The 15958-nt window shown below is 40.0% G+C and overlaps 1 pseudogene; it reads left to right on the top strand.

Annotated features, from left to right (window-relative positions):
- Positions 1-8436: 8436 nt before the first annotated feature.
- The window catches only part of LOC120050706, a 63799-nt pseudogene continuing 56277 nt past the window's right edge, over positions 8437-15958 (top strand).

Below are 15958 nucleotides of genomic sequence, written 5' to 3'. Positions count from 1 at the left end.
CAATTCGTTAATGATGTTTTCATTAAGGACAGAGTCTGAGTGGGTCTTATTCTAGAGATGATTGATAACATTTCCCTGGAGTTTTTTTAAAAGTCCACTGAAAAAAGAAAGGTTATAGATGTTGAGCCAATTACCAATTCACTGACGTTGACACAACGTTTGTATATCCATCTATATTACCCTCATAACAAACCATTTGAAACCGTCTGAATTAGCAGCAGCCATGAATTGAAATACACACAGACACAATGAGAAGCTCCTCAACCTGGGTTTGTCAGTGAAGTGCATTTTTCTTTGGCACCCCTGTTTTGTCTGCCTCACCTATCAGTCCATCCTCACAGAACCAAGATCCAAAAGCACTATTGTGGTTTCTGTTTTCGCTACTCACTTGTGATACTGCCTGTCCAAACAGTCAATAAACTGGGTGATTATTTAGAACGACCCAAATCCTGTTTATACCCCGTTTATATCTAATGATAAAATAGAGCTGCAATGTGAGGTAGTGAAGTAATTTTTTTTAAAAGATAACCCTATTCGCTGTGCCCTGAGATACTGTACTGTGGGGCCACTCTACAAAATAGCACGTGTGCAGTAAATTGTTCCCTGGAAAAAGTTATATGACAGGTCATCAAGTCTTGTTCATCATAAGTCACTCAGTCTGAATTTCTCTCAGAGCAACATTTGACCCCCCTCTAACTCCCTGACCCTACAAGACACAGCCGATTATAGGAAAATTACCACAGCTTTAAAACAGGAGTATGTGGCAATATAATGTTCTCTTCTTGTTAGACGCGTTTTTACTAGTTTCTATTTTGGAAAATTAATCTGTGACAGATCTTGCAGGTGCTCATTATTGTGACCAGTGTCACCCCAGTCCTTGCCTGGATTGTTCTATGTCCTTCATCCCAAATGGCACTCTAATCCCCAGTGCACTACTTTTGACCAGAGTCCTATAGGCCTTGGTCAAAAGTAGTACACTATATAGGGAATATTGTGCCATTTGGGACACATGCCTAGTTAACTTAACCACAGCCCTGAACTGCACTTGACGTGAAGCCTGTAATAATAATAATAATAGGTCTCTGTGGACTGTGTGAGTGTGCCTGGGAGGAGAAATACAGCAGGAGATACGGTATTGTACTACCTTCATAACAGGAGGAACAGTAGTCCATACACTTCATCACTCCTGTACTCACACACATTCTTTGTGTAAGTTTAATTTCAGTGTTAATGGAAATGGTTTGAGTATTGAGTACACTGTGGACGGATGCAATCACGATGGCAATGTTTTAAAAGCACAGAGCACAGTACTTTTCTCTCTATAAGTCCACAGCATGTTTCCATGCAATTCAATCAACACCTCCAGTCAAGCATTGGAATGGAAGCATGGAGACTGGTTTTATTTATTTGGTTGTATTAAGTGCATCTAAGACTCAGCAGGTGCCCTAGACTGCAGAGCCATATTTGTTTCAGTTTTGAAAAGGTTCTGGAAGCTCCAAAGGGTTCCATTTAGCCGTTTTAACAAACAGCAATTAGAGTTGCTAATGAGACCTTGGGCCAGATATATTAAGGCAGTCATTCATCCTCCTTCTCTCCTTTTCTTTTTTTCTCTCATTCTCTATCCCCCTTTCCTCTATCCAAAGTCCTACAAAAGCCTGTCTGGACTCCTGTACCCGAAACCACTGGCCTGCGCCGGCACCCCGCTGTGGCTACGTGGATTCTTCTCCGTGCTTCTTAATTTACACAGACCCCCTTGTTCCAAATGAAATACCTGAAACGGGGAACTCATAAATCCTTCCTTGTAACAACAACAACACTCAGGATGATTTTTCTTGATTTTCTTTTCTTTCAGGTATGAGCTACTGCTTCCCCCCCGGGGATATCTCAAACCCAGAGGACTGGATTAACCTCAGCGCTGTAGGCCTGCTGCCTACTTTAACAGGAGATTTTCTCTTTTCTCCCTCTCGCACCTGTACATCAACTACAAAGACCAGGGAGCTTTTTGAAACCCTCATAAAGAAGGGCAGTGATTGGTAGATGGGTAACAATAACGAATCAGACATTGAATATCTCTTTAAGCAAGTTAATAACTATGTTGTGGCTGATGTATTAAACCCCCCTGAACTAAGCTGCAGGACAGAAATAAACTTCTCAGGGATATTGAATGGCTTTTAATAGTTCAGTGGCTGTGATGGGAGAAAACTGAGGCCGGATCAACAACATTGTAGTGACTCCACAATAATGACTTAAAAATGACAGAGTGAGAAGAACAATTCAAATGATTCATATTGTATGCAGTAAGGCACTAAAGTAATACTGCAAAAAAAAACACAGCAAAGGAATACACTTTTTGGCCTTAATGTAAAGCTTTATGTTTAGGGCAAATCCAACACATCACTGAGTGGCTGAATCATGGTATTGGTATGCTTGATGTTTTTTCAGGATAAAAAGAAATGGGATAAGCACAGGCAAAATCCTAATTCACTTTTCAGCAGGACAATAACCTACAACACAAGGCCAAATTGACACTGGAGTTGCTTACCAAGAAGACAGTGAATGTTCCTGAGTGGCCAAGTTACAGTTTTGACTTAAATCTGCTTGAAATTTGCTGTGTAGCCATGAGCACCAACATCTTGACAGAGATTGAAGAATTATGAAAATAATAAAGAGCTAATAAGCTCTTACAGACTTACCCAAGAAGACTCACAGCTGTAACGGTGAGTCTAACTGTGTTTTTTAAACAAGTATTGACTCAGGGAGCTGAATACTTATGCTTGTTATTTAATTTCTATTATTCTAAACAAACGAAAACAAATCCTCCACTTTGACATTATAGAGTATTTTGTGTAGTTGTTACGAAAAATTCCAGTGTGTAACGCAATATAAAGTGAAGAAAGCTATGGAGTATGAATACTTTTGCAAGGCACTGTAAGTGGTTTTATTGGCCATGAGGCCATGGGATACTCTGTGTGTGTTGTCATTCCCAATGAGTCATGGGACACCACAGCCTGGGCAGGGCGGGCAGCTGCCAGACAATAAGACACACAGCGCTGATTTGCACAAATTGTGGCTGTTCATTCAGCATAGCGAGGATGAAGGAGGGGGGGTTATTCAAATCAAATGTAAACATGTCTGCTCCACAGTTATAAATCATGGTCTGGGGCACATGCTTAGCCAATACAAGGAGAGGAGTCCATGGTATATAGAGTCTGCATCATAAATGGCACTCTTTCCATATATAGTGCACTACTTTAACTAGGGCCCATAGGGCTCTGGTCAAAAGTAGTGCACTATGGTGGGAATAGGCTGCCATTTGAGACAATGGCAGAGTCAGACTAGCTACCTTTCTGTGGAGGTTGGATCGCCCCATTAACTGTCTGACTCTGAGCTCACTTCTGATGGGGCTGTGTGGCTAAAGGAAGGGAAGGTTCCACACTTGTGCACAATCAAAGCTTTGGAAGTCATCTGGTTATTTTCATTTTGCATCTACCTGAAAAGGAAAATATGCAATTGGATCTGGTTAATCAACTAGGCCTGATTTGTGTATAGTTTACCAATCTCAAAACATACCAATACCTATATTTCACTCTCCTGGAAATTCTCAACAAAAAAAATATGCCAACCTGAAATAATGAAATCATTTCAATAATCAACTTTGGAAATTATAGCCAGATGAAATGGTTTTTGTCTTGAAAATTAAAATTTTTGATACAGTGGGTACTTTATTTGCAGAACCTAAATGTAAAATCTCCTTCAAATAGACTTTTTTCAGTTTGCCCAGAATGTTTGTCTGTTAAACACATCCAAAGCCAAATCATACATCCATCCTGGAGGAAGTTTATAAAGAGGCACTCAAATGTGTGGTTCTGTGGACATCCTACTTTAGATGTCCACAGAAGTCTTCATGAAGGCATCACACTGTATTAAAGTAAATAGCACACCAGCAGGCTGCAGGCAGGGAGAGAGGAATAGAGTTTTGCTTTTTGAATCTTGTTCTTTTTGACCTATCTCCCACTACGTTGAGTGGTATCCTGGCAACCGGAGGAGGCATTACAATTGGCTGTTTCCAAGGAAACTGACTAACCGCTAAACTTGATAGCTAGCTAGCTGGTGGTCCTCAAACAAAATACTTCAAATAGTTGGTTAGATAGTTTGCTAGATATAAAAACTGTATGGAAAATATACATGTTTAACTATAAATGTTCACTGTACTCAGAACATTTGCAGATTAGTTAATTTGTACAAACACTTAAAATATGTCTTGAAGTTTCAGGTTTTGATGGAATGATGTTAAGTTAGCAATGGGGTCAGCTGGCTACTGTAGCCGGTTGTTCCTTTTCACAGTTAACAACAGGCTGTAAACTTAGCCAGCCATCTGCAGTCGTATATGACTGCCAGTATACTTCAACTGTAGCTAGCAAATTTATATTTTGTTGACATGTCTAGCTAGAATTGTCATTGTCACCAATTCCACCACAACAGTTTCAGGATGTTGCCAGTGCCTCAGCTGCTACCATGGGGGTACTGTAGCACCGACCAGAGCCTTGCAATGGACCACAGCAAGTTCTGGGACGGGCAAACTGGAGACCACCCCAGTCAACGAGTCTCTGCTGAAAGAGATCCTACAGTTTGTGGAACAGTTCAGCTCCAGACACCCTCAGGAGGCTAAACATGTGTTCAATGAGCCGCTGCAGTGGACTAGCTTTTTGGAGGCTTCTGATTTCTAAACAGAGTATGACATCAGGTAATCATGAGGCAGGCTGTTTGTGTAATGTTAATGTTACTCACTGGGGATGTTTTCATGGAGTTAAAATGTATTTGGAGCCCTGCAGCAGGACTCATATGTACAATTGAATTAATGTGTTTTCTGTTCAACTTCAGTAGCTAGGACAGAAAACAACATAAACTACACTACTTCGTCAGGATATTTTGCTATTTTTTCCTAGCTGTCTGCATGTGATTAGATGGGTGATTTTCACAAAACTGGCACTTGACAACAATAAACACATTTTCCATAATTCCTCTTGGATCGCCAAGATTAGGATCTGTATTTATCTATTTCATAATTATTGTTATGTTTTTATTGATCAGATATTATGCATTTTAACACCATTTCCATAATTACCAATGCAAAAATGCTCATTACCTCATCAGTTTTCAATGTCCAAAAAATAAAAAAGTCAATTTCTAATATTTTTTAACATTGCTTACCTAATGAAAAGGCCTGAGTTAAAAATTTTACTGAAAAAATATGTATTTAAAATGTAATTATTAAAATGTTTTTTGTAATTTATCTCATTACTGCAACACAAACTTTTCTGAATCTTGTTTTTCAGCATAATTACTTGTGTACACGTTATTTTTATATATTTGAATAAAGAACTGAAGGCACACTATCAGATTAAGCCAAAATTACTAAAGTATCCATTTTATTTTTCCTAATATTGGTGCATTACGATAATGATAAGCAGGTTTTGGAGATTAGAATGTTTCGCTAATGTAACTGTACTGAGCTCCATTAGAGATCCAGTAACCCAATACATCATCAAACTGTGTCATTTGTTAATCCCAAATTATTTACATAATACTAAAATCACTGATCTTAATGCAATTGACTAAAATACCCCTTATTTTTGCATAAGTATACAGTAAGTACTGTAATTACGTATATGTATTTTCATAAATTCAAAAGTGGACTTACACTGCCCTTGACTTTTTCCAAGTTTTGTTGTGTTACAGCCTGAATTTAAAATGGACTAAATTGAGATGTTTTGGGGCACTAGCCTACACACAATACCTCATAATGTCAAAGTGGAATTGTATTTTTCAAAATGTTTACAAATTAATTAAAAATGAAAAGCTGAAATGTCTTCAGTCAATAAGTATTCAACCCCTTTGTTATGGCAAGCCTCAATAAGTTCAGGAGTAAAAATGTGCTTAACAAGTCACATAATAAGTTGCATGGACACAAAAATAGTGTTTAACATGATTGTTGAATGGCTACCTCATCTCTGTACCCCACACATACAATTAATTATCTGTAACATCCCTCAGTCGAGCAGTGAATTTCAAACACAGATTCAACCACAAAGACCAGGGAGGTTTTCCAATGCCTTACAAAGAAGTATACCATTTTTAAAAGCAGACATTGAACATACCTTTGAGCATGGTGAAGTTATTAATTACACTTTGGATAGTGTATCAATACACCAAGTCACTACAAAGATACAGGCGCCCTTCCTAACTCAGTTGCCGGAGAAGAAGAAAACCACTGAGGGATTTCACCATGGGTCGGCGGTGACTTTTAAACAGTTACAGGGTAAATGGCTGTGATAGGAGAACAGCGAGGATGGATCAACAACATTGTAGTTACTCCACAATACTTATTTAATTGACAGAGTGAAAAGAAGGAAGCCTGTACAGAATAAAAGTATCCCAAAACATGCATCCTGTTTGGAAAAAGACACTGAATACAGTGTTATGTCTAGGTCAAATCTAATACAACACATTACTGGTATTTGGTATTTTGGTATTTAATTAGGATCCCGATTAGCTGTTGCAAAAGCAAAATAATTGTTATTGACTGAGGAGTTTTTCCGAATAAAAAATAAACGGAATTGAGCTAAGCACAGCCAAAATCTGAAAACCTGGTTCAGTCTGCTTTCCACCAGACACTGGTCGATGAATTCACCTTTCAGCAAGCAGGACAATAACCTAAAACACAAGGCCAAATCTACCATGGAGTTGCCTACCAAGAAGACAGTGAATGTTTTTTTGACTTAAATCTGCTTGAAAATCTATGGCAAGACCTGAAAATAGTTGTTGAGCAATGATCAGCAACCAATTTGGTAGAGCTTGAAGAATTGTGAAGAGAATAATAGGCAAATGTTGCAGAATCCAGGTGTGGAAAGCTCTAAGAGACTTATCCATAACGACTTACTCAAAGGTGATTATAACATGTATTGACTCAGGGGGTTGAATATTTTTTTAATCAAGATATCATTAGTGTTTTTTGTTTTTCATAAATGTTTTACAAATGTCAGAATTTTTCTTCCACTTTGACATTACAGAGTATTTTGTGTAGATCGTTGACCAAAAATTGACAATTAAATCCATTTTAATCCCACTTTTGTAACACAACAAAATGTGGAAAAAGTCAAGGGGTATGAATACTTTCTGAAGGCACTGTAAGCATAAAAAAATATATTTATTCAAAAAAGTAATTTCTCCAAGGTTTCTATAATGTCATTTTGGTGTATTAGGACATAGATATGTGTGGTTCTAAGGTATTTTAGATATATTTCAAATTTTAATGGGATCCTATGGGCAAATGGCATAACATGATATTCCTGTAAAGTATCTAAATATGTGGGATATGGACCAACAACTGTCTTGAGATATCAAACTACAGTGTAGGTAAGTGCTAAAACAGTTACACATGTAGAAATGGGGGATATCCTCCTTTAAGCGGCAGGGTTGCTCTTTGCTGAAACACAAACTCCAGATTGTGGCTTTAAGTAAATTGAATGGGGTTTATACACCCATATTTTTTTGACAACCCCTACTTAATCAATGAACTGATGTTTTACAAACAAATCTATACATTAGGTATAAGCAGTGGTCCTAGTAAATAGTTAAAGTTACCAGCACAGCACACCCATTTGTTATCCTACAGTTGGCTCTTAGCTACTGTAGATTTCACTGATAAAAGAAAAGTGGAAATTGTGAACACTGAGAACATTACTTTTCTTTCCAAAAAGCATATTTATGACATTAGCACAGACACGGTAGAATAGGAGAAGTGTGCCTAGATAGAAAAATAAAATGTTTTGCTTGTTGCCAGTTTATACTTAAAAAATATGAGTGTGTTTCTCTACTTTTTAGTGGCCCTACGGTAAAGTCGCAGGAAACGGACAAGGATGGGCGTCCTACAGTACGTTGCAAATCACTCCTCCGAGCATTTCTGTTCACAGTTTTAGTCAGCTCTCCAAAATAGTGCAGCTGGCAAAGGATAAGAGGCTGAAGGAGGTCCGAGCTTGTCTGGAAGGTAAACCATGTAAACCACAAAATGAGATTTGAATCCCATTTGTTCCTAAGTAGTCGGGCTGCATACTTCCCATACAGCCACGGACATAATTCGTTTGTCCTTGTTATCTTCTACTTTTATCCAATTAGAAACTGGCATCAGATTATGTTTGCAATTCCTCACAGTTATATTTACTGTACCCCAAAGCCATAATGTGGTACTAGCTAATAGCTATGTTAGTTTGAGAAAGGAAAACATACATCTACTGTATGTCTATATTACCCCAGGCCAGGATTCTCTTTTAAATAAGGCCTACATCTTTTGACCTCAATGGGACAATCTGGTAAAATAAAGATATATAAAAAAAAATACTAAACCATTTTTACTGTAATTTGTAGCCTGTTGCGAAGATGCTGGGGCCTAGTTTTGCAACAGTGGATGGGGAGGACAGCTCTGTGCTGCGTCTCCTGGAGAAGGTGAATGAGGGGGACCAGGCCAAGGAGAAAGAGATCAAAGTGAAGCTGCTCATCCTGCTGCAGCAGCTGGACACTCAACTCCTCAGCAACTCCCTCAAGCAGATCTCCCAGTGGGTTCCTTTCCTCCTTCTCACTCTGTCTGCTTCTCTATCTATCAATAACGAATCAATCCATCTTGATACACACTGACTCCCACTTGACCTCAGACAAGTCCAAACACATGGGGTTGACTCTGATAAGAAACAGTTTCTTACTAGATAGAAGAACCACAAACGGGCCCAAGATTAATTATCTGTATTTGTTTTGGGGGGGTTTTTTGTACAGGGAGGTTAGGCTTAGTCCTGCCACAGTGAAGAATGATGTCGAGCTGTTGAAACACTTCTGCAGTGAAGGGGAGAAAAAGGTGTTGAAGTCTGTTCAATACACATCAGGTTTGAGTTATCTTCACATTTCACATTTTTTTGGGGGGTGTGAATGAAAGCGATTGCTATTAGGGGTGATACTGGGATATTCTAGAAATATAAATGTCTGTGTTCACCCCTAAAAAACATGGAAGTAATTATATATGTCAGATTTCAGTTTACTGAGACATTAATATTTTTTTTTACTTGCCTTAGTCAGCACGGCAGATTTGCAATGCCATAACAATTCAACTTTCGTCAAAAAACACACCTCCCCTACATACCACAGAACCACAGTGATCAATTCAGTATTTTGAAAAATGTGTCCCCTTACGCAGAGGAACATTTAAACCTTCTATGTAAATAACCTCCAACCTGTGATACCGGGCACATTAAAATATGGTGGTTTGTGTGTGACAATGCTCTGCAGCCTAGCTGTTTTCAGAGGATGATTTATCAGAGAGTGAAATCACAGCGAGCTCTAAGTAACCTGGGCTGCTGTCTTCAGACCTGGGCTTTGTCCCAAATGGCAACCTATTCCCTATATTGTACAATACTTTGTCCAGAGCCTTTTAGGTCCTGGTCAAAAGTGGTGCACTCTATAAGGAATACGGTGCTATTTGGGACGCAGACTTGTGCTCTCTCTATGGTGGAATGATCCATCATCCTCGCTGGCAGCTCAGGCACCCTCGATGATTTCTCTTCCTGTCATACTGCACTCTTTGAACCTGTATTGGAACTATATTTTCCCCCTGATCCTCTCCTCCTTACATACCTTAAAGGAAAACTCCACCCCAAAACGATCTTTTGGTATTTGTTTCTTTAGTCTATGTTTCATTTGTTTCATTAGTCCATTGTTGATATAGTCCCAAAATGTTTTGCATGTCAGCAATCAAGTTCAAATCAAATCAAAATGTATTTGTCATATGCGCCAAATACAACAGTACAACCTTACAGTGAAATGCTTACTTACAAACCCTTAACCAACAACCTTTTAAGTTAAGAAAAATGTGTTTAAAGTAAAAATTGGAAAATAAAAAATAAAAGTAACAAATAATTAAACAGCAGCAGTAAAATAACAAAAGCAATATGTACAAGTACGTAGAGTTAAAGTGATTATGCATAGATAATAAACAGAGAGTAGCCCTTTAATTAGATGTTCAGGAGCCTTATTGCTTGGGGGTAGAAGCTGTTAAGAAGCCTTTTGGACCTAGACTTGGCGCTCCGGTACAGCTTGCCATGCGGTAGCAGAGAGAACAGTCTATGACTAGGGTGGCTGGAGTCTTTGACAATTTTTAGGGCCTTCCTCTGACACCGCCTGGCATAGAGATCCTGGATGGCAGGAAGCTTGGCCCCAGTCATGTAGCCCCTGGGACTAAACACCTCCCTCTGCAACTGGATCAGGTGCACCAGGTGGTAAGGGTAGGTAACAACACATCCGCCACGCTGATCCTCAACATCTGAAGTACGATCTGTACCCCCCCCCCCCCCTCCCGTAATGTATAATCCATGGACGTTACAGAGCCATTTACATTATGTTACTGCAGTGGCCTATTACATCCATTGTTCTACCCAATTTTAAATAACTAAAGGAGCCACCTCATCATTTCTTTCCATTGAATTGTGCTTGACCAGCAAGTTTGACGTATTTATAGCTGGTGATAGAACTTTTAGTGCCACGGAGATGGGTTGAGTTGAGTGAAGGGTAAGTGAGGGATGTATAAACCCAAATAAACAGTGCCAGGCTGCTGCGCTCACTGTGTAAAAAGGCCATCCAGGCTTTAATGTTTTATGAGTCCTGTGTCTGTGCTGAGTGATGCTATGAGGCTGAACCCATCGGTCGTTCTGAGGATGATGGACAGTAGGCCGTAAAACACTACTGTGAATGATTTTGCTGAGATACAAATTAAGTCACAGGTTTTCTCTGCGTACGTCTTTCTCCTATGAAGTTACTACAGTAATATCCAAGTCATGGCATGGTGATGTAATGGAGTGTTCTGCACTCAAATCAGGCCATGTTTTTCTGGCTTTTTTACGCCCCACCAAACTATTTTCTCTCTGCATTACTTAAAATACACCTCTTATGTGTGACTGAGTGATCCATGAAAGGAATAGGCTCTAGTCCGTGTCAGGTCAGAAACACTATCTGAAATAGCTCTGGCTGGGACCCGCTCTCTGATTGCAGCACTAAGAGCCCAAAGTGGTGGTGTTCCAAGTCAACATGAAGTCTGACAGGTTGATAGCCAAAGATAACAACACCAATCTCTGAACATGATCTACTCGTTTCCAGCATTGAGGAAGCAGATAATTTTTCACAGTTTTATTAGATCAGACATTCTCAATCAAATAAGCTAAAGGCAGCCAGAGGAGAAGAGTGCAGCACCAGGGACACACACCGCAGTCCGATACTCAACTTCTCAGTGTAGTGTTGGACTGACTCGTTTTTGAAACTGCGACGTGATTATAAATTGGACATGGTGTCTGTCTGTGTTATGCATGCGTGATCACATGCAAAAATGCAACAGCACCCTCAGAATTTTGTTATTCAAATCCTGAAATCAATCTAGCTCTGCTGTCATGTTCACTCTCCACACGGAGCCTCGCACAGCTCTTCCACTGACAGCTACTATTTAGCGTATTTTCCATCACTGTATGGAGAAAGTAATTAGATACAATGGATACAAGTCCAATAAACATGTGTAAATATTTGGAGTCTCGGGTCTCTCAGTGAGGGCTTGGAACAAGGCACAAGTGGAGAAAGATGAATAGTGCCAATGTAATGATTTGGAAGTTGCCTGTAGTAAAAAAAAAAAAGTGTTGCCGAGTCCGACAGAAGTCTGAGGAGAGTTGCGGGCAGGCAGGCGTCAGACCTGCTTAAAGTGTCTGTGCACTTGCTCTGACAGAGCCGTCCCTGTGCTGTGCTATGTGTACTGCTGTAACGTGCCATAGAGTTTGGAATGTTTCCTCCTGTCCATTTCAGGTATCATAAAAAAGAGGTACGGTTGTACACCTGAAATGCAGCCATAGTGGCCTGAATTGGCCTGCATTGTTCCAACAGCAGGTCACTTTGGGTTTTATGACAAACAAGCCGGTTTTGGAAAGTGACGAGCGTGCTTGGCCCGAGCGTACAAACACAGCCATATTATTCCATGTTAATTCTTTCTCCCCCTTTACTTCTAAAAAAAACCGCAACAATTTCGCTTATTGCAAGCAATGGTAGTCTGAGGCGAGCTATTTTCTGCCTAGCAGGTGCCGGTGATTAAAAAACATTCCCTGCCTGCGAACCATGCATATGTGTCTTGTTGGCATTCTTATGTTAGGTTGTAAAGTTGGGTAAAAAGACCTTGAAAAACGTAAAAATCATCTCTGAATAACAGTGACACAAAGGCTCTCCTTTGTCTGTGACAAGCTGCAACATTTTAGCACGAGGAATGTAAAGAAACAATAAACGTTTGATATTGTTCAGCCAATTAATAGAGGGGAACCTCTTGTGTGCAGTAAAGCACTGGGAATGTGTTATTTAATTACTGTTGCTCAATAATAAAGGCTGAATTGTTATTCTGCTGCAGTACGGAATGTTGAGAAAGTTCTGTTTTATTATGAACAGTCACTGATACAAACCCTGATTAGTTTTTACATGGTTCTTCTTGGGCTGAGAAGAATTGAATGGCACCCTTTTAGACACCAATGTGTGATGTGTCTCTCAAATAACTGGATAAGGAGGCAACATGTCAGCTGCAGAATGGAAAATATGCTTTATAACTTGAAAAAAAATCACAAAAGGACCCGAAGACTTTGTTAAAAGAACAATCATTCAGAGGAAGAACTTTTTTAACGACTCAGGTCCATATAATTTTACGGCCCAAATGTATTGTATATTTCACTGCTAGCATTTCGGTGCAAATTGAGAGGTCCTTTTTCCTCACTTATTTTTTTCCTCAACAGGATTCTGCCGTTCAAGAAGAACCTCCATCAACACAAAAGATCCAACATGTGGAATCGGTTGATACAGAGGAACAAGGCCAACTCCAGAGGCCTTACGAGCATCAGGAAAAGAATGTGCATGAGAAGGCGAGACAACAGCTTGTGCAGAACAAGCCAGGCGGCAAAAAACAATTAGAACCATCCTTGAAATGGAAGAACCTCGGTCTTGCATCACCATATGAGTATGTGATGATTCCACTCCATATATTAGAGGTCTTTGGAATAATTGCAACGCTACACGTTCTGTATGCCTTTGGGAACTTTATGCTCCAATAGACGAGATTTTAAGAAGGAAGTGATGCTGGAGTCGCGCACTTCACTGATTGCATGTGTCTCAGTGTGTCTTCTCCACATGCCAGCAGTCACATATTATAAAGAGATGGTTTATATGGCTTTACATTTTTCAGGGCAAGCACAAATATTCCTGATTATATGGACGATCCCAGCTAATCGATGTGTTCCCTGCTTGGAACCCCACTGTACAATTACAGACAGAAAAGTTGGGCGCAGGAGTAACATTCACAAAAATTATGTATCACATGTTCTTTGATTGATAAATAGATCTAGCAGGGGTTTGAGCTTTTGTAGCGGTACCTTGTGATAAGTGTCCCCATTTTGAGGCAGCTGGCTCTGGATAAAAGCTATCTAAAATGGCAACAACAAAAAAAGCCAAAAATCCCTGCATCCCTCTTCTCCCTCAATGCATAAATGATGATGATATGTTACGATAAATAACTATTTCCAAAATAGAAAAACGTAAAATAATGAGGTCCCCTCTTATTTTATAAAAATTTTCTAGGGAAGCAGATGCGAAGAAATCCAAAAGGAGTGCAGCGAATGAGAAGTTTGCTGAGACGGAGGAGAGGATGCAGAAGAAAGCAGATTTCTCTGTGTCTTCCTCACCTGGTAGGCAGTCGTCTCATAAAAGGTAAGTCACCTGGTGGGGTTTTCTCCTCACACTTCATAAATGAGGAACACTTCTAGTCCTACAGAAGAGCGAGCAGCTTACAGGAAGGAGATTGCTGAAGTCACAGAAAAAGTTTGGCACAACTCTTTGACCCGTAGTGATAGCTTCTGTGGAAACTGATAATAACTGTTTTTATATAAGCCAATGTATGGGTCTGATGTACGCTTTCCCTGCCTTTCCTCTGGTGCCTGGCAGCGATGTTTCCAGCTGTCCCCGTAATTGTGACTGCCAGTGTATACAGGTCCGCTAGTAAAGTTACTGGGTCGACTCTAGCCACTGTTCTGCTGATAGCTTTTCCCCGCCTTGAACCAGTGAAACTTGGTACACGTACAGAAAGGGACCTTTGGGAGCCTACTAGCGTTACTCCAGGCCAGTAGTCAAAGCAGACACACCGGAACAGCGCTTCACTGCTTAATTAAGGCTTGGTTCAGTGTTTATCATGGCCCATCTGCGTTGCCTGAGAAACGGTCAAATCGGCTGATTTCCTCTGATAATGGCCTCCCCTGGAAATGCTATCTGTGTAAATAGGAACCATCTCCCCTCGGCCCCATTTGAACGTGTACCAAATTTCATTGCTCCGCGGCGCGCAGTTTTCATGATACAGTTATTTGAGTGGTGCAACTGACTTTAAAAGCCATCTGCATTTCTGTTGGCGTTTATAGTATGAAGGCTAAGGTAGAAAAAGAGAGGCCTGCTTTGTTTAGTATGATGACGACTCCAGTTTACCCATTACTTTAATCCCTCTCTCTATTCATGGCTGCTGCTGCTTAGATTGTGAGAAAGTTCAAACCTGACAATTCCGATTAACTTTAGATTGTTAATGGTGCTTGTTGTATAAAATAATCTTGCCGTTATTTTCAATCACAAAAGGAAAACTTCATATTTTGTTATGTGTATCATATACTGATATAATATTTAAAGTTGAAACCCTTCCTGTGTATGGATATGTACTTGTATAGCTGTTACACAAAACCTGATGTTGATTCTGATCTCCTGCTGTGTCTGTGTTCTTCAGTAAGACCCCAGGAGGAGGCGCCGATGACTTCAGCGAGAGTTCATCTGAGAGTGAGGAGGACAAGGAGCAACCAGAGCACCCGGCCGGAGAGCAACACAGACCTGTCCTCTGAATACTGGCAGATCCAGAAACTGGTCATATTCCTCAAGGTACAGTACAGCAAAGTCTGTAGAGGCCTGGCCCAGCACTCTGCTTTGGAAATTTCACAGAAAATAAGTTGTTCTGTTCTTTTGAAAACATCTACTATTCTAGCAGGCCAGGCAGTTCACAATGGACAGGAAACAATCAAATCCAGGTCCTTATCCTGTGATCCATACAGCAATTTTGATGCAGACTTGAGTCAATATTCAAACTTCTTAAAATTGTCTAAAAAAGTAATCCCTTTAAGGTATGGCTCTGTGCCTGTAGAACTGTGATAGTCACAATAGTCCTAATGTCACCCGAGAGGGAACAATATGTAATCTCCTTAACATAATAATTCCACCTGCCTGCTTTGCGTAAATTTTACGACATAAAGTTGTTGATCAATATAACAAAATGACGTTAGATTAAAAAAAGTGTGTATAATGTGCTCCTGTTTTAAAGCGTCTGCTTCGTAGTAGGATGTTTATAGAAGTGGTAGGACTGGTTTTGTGCATTCCTGGTTTCTGACACACACTAGGCCTATTTGGGTGCACGTGTGAGCCGACACATATGAGAGAAGGGAGCAGAGCTGTCTAAAAACAGCAGCTGGGCACACTGTTTACCCACACCACAGAGCACAAATAAAACGCGGCTCTGAAAGGACTGACAGTGCATCTGATGAATATTAATGTGTCTAAACTCAAAAGGAAAAGAGAGAGAGGACCAACGCGCCACTGACCCAGACTGACTGGGAATACCTCTTCCACTGCCTGATTAGAGAGGAATTCTCCCCTCTCTCTCTCTTGCGCTGTGATTACCGGTCAGTTTATTTGGACTTGTGCTTACTACCGTTTAGGGCCATGACCTGATGTAACTGCAATCATTTGATATTATGGTTAGTTATATATTTCAAATCTGGCCCCTATATTTTAATGATAATCATAACCTAATCTCTTCACTTTGAAT

The sequence above is a fragment of the Salvelinus namaycush genome, chromosome 7 (assembly GCF_016432855.1).
Source record: "Salvelinus namaycush isolate Seneca chromosome 7, SaNama_1.0, whole genome shotgun sequence".
Classification (NCBI taxonomy): Eukaryota; Metazoa; Chordata; class Actinopteri; order Salmoniformes; family Salmonidae; genus Salvelinus; species Salvelinus namaycush.
This window is presented reverse-complemented; position numbering and strand designations above follow the sequence as displayed.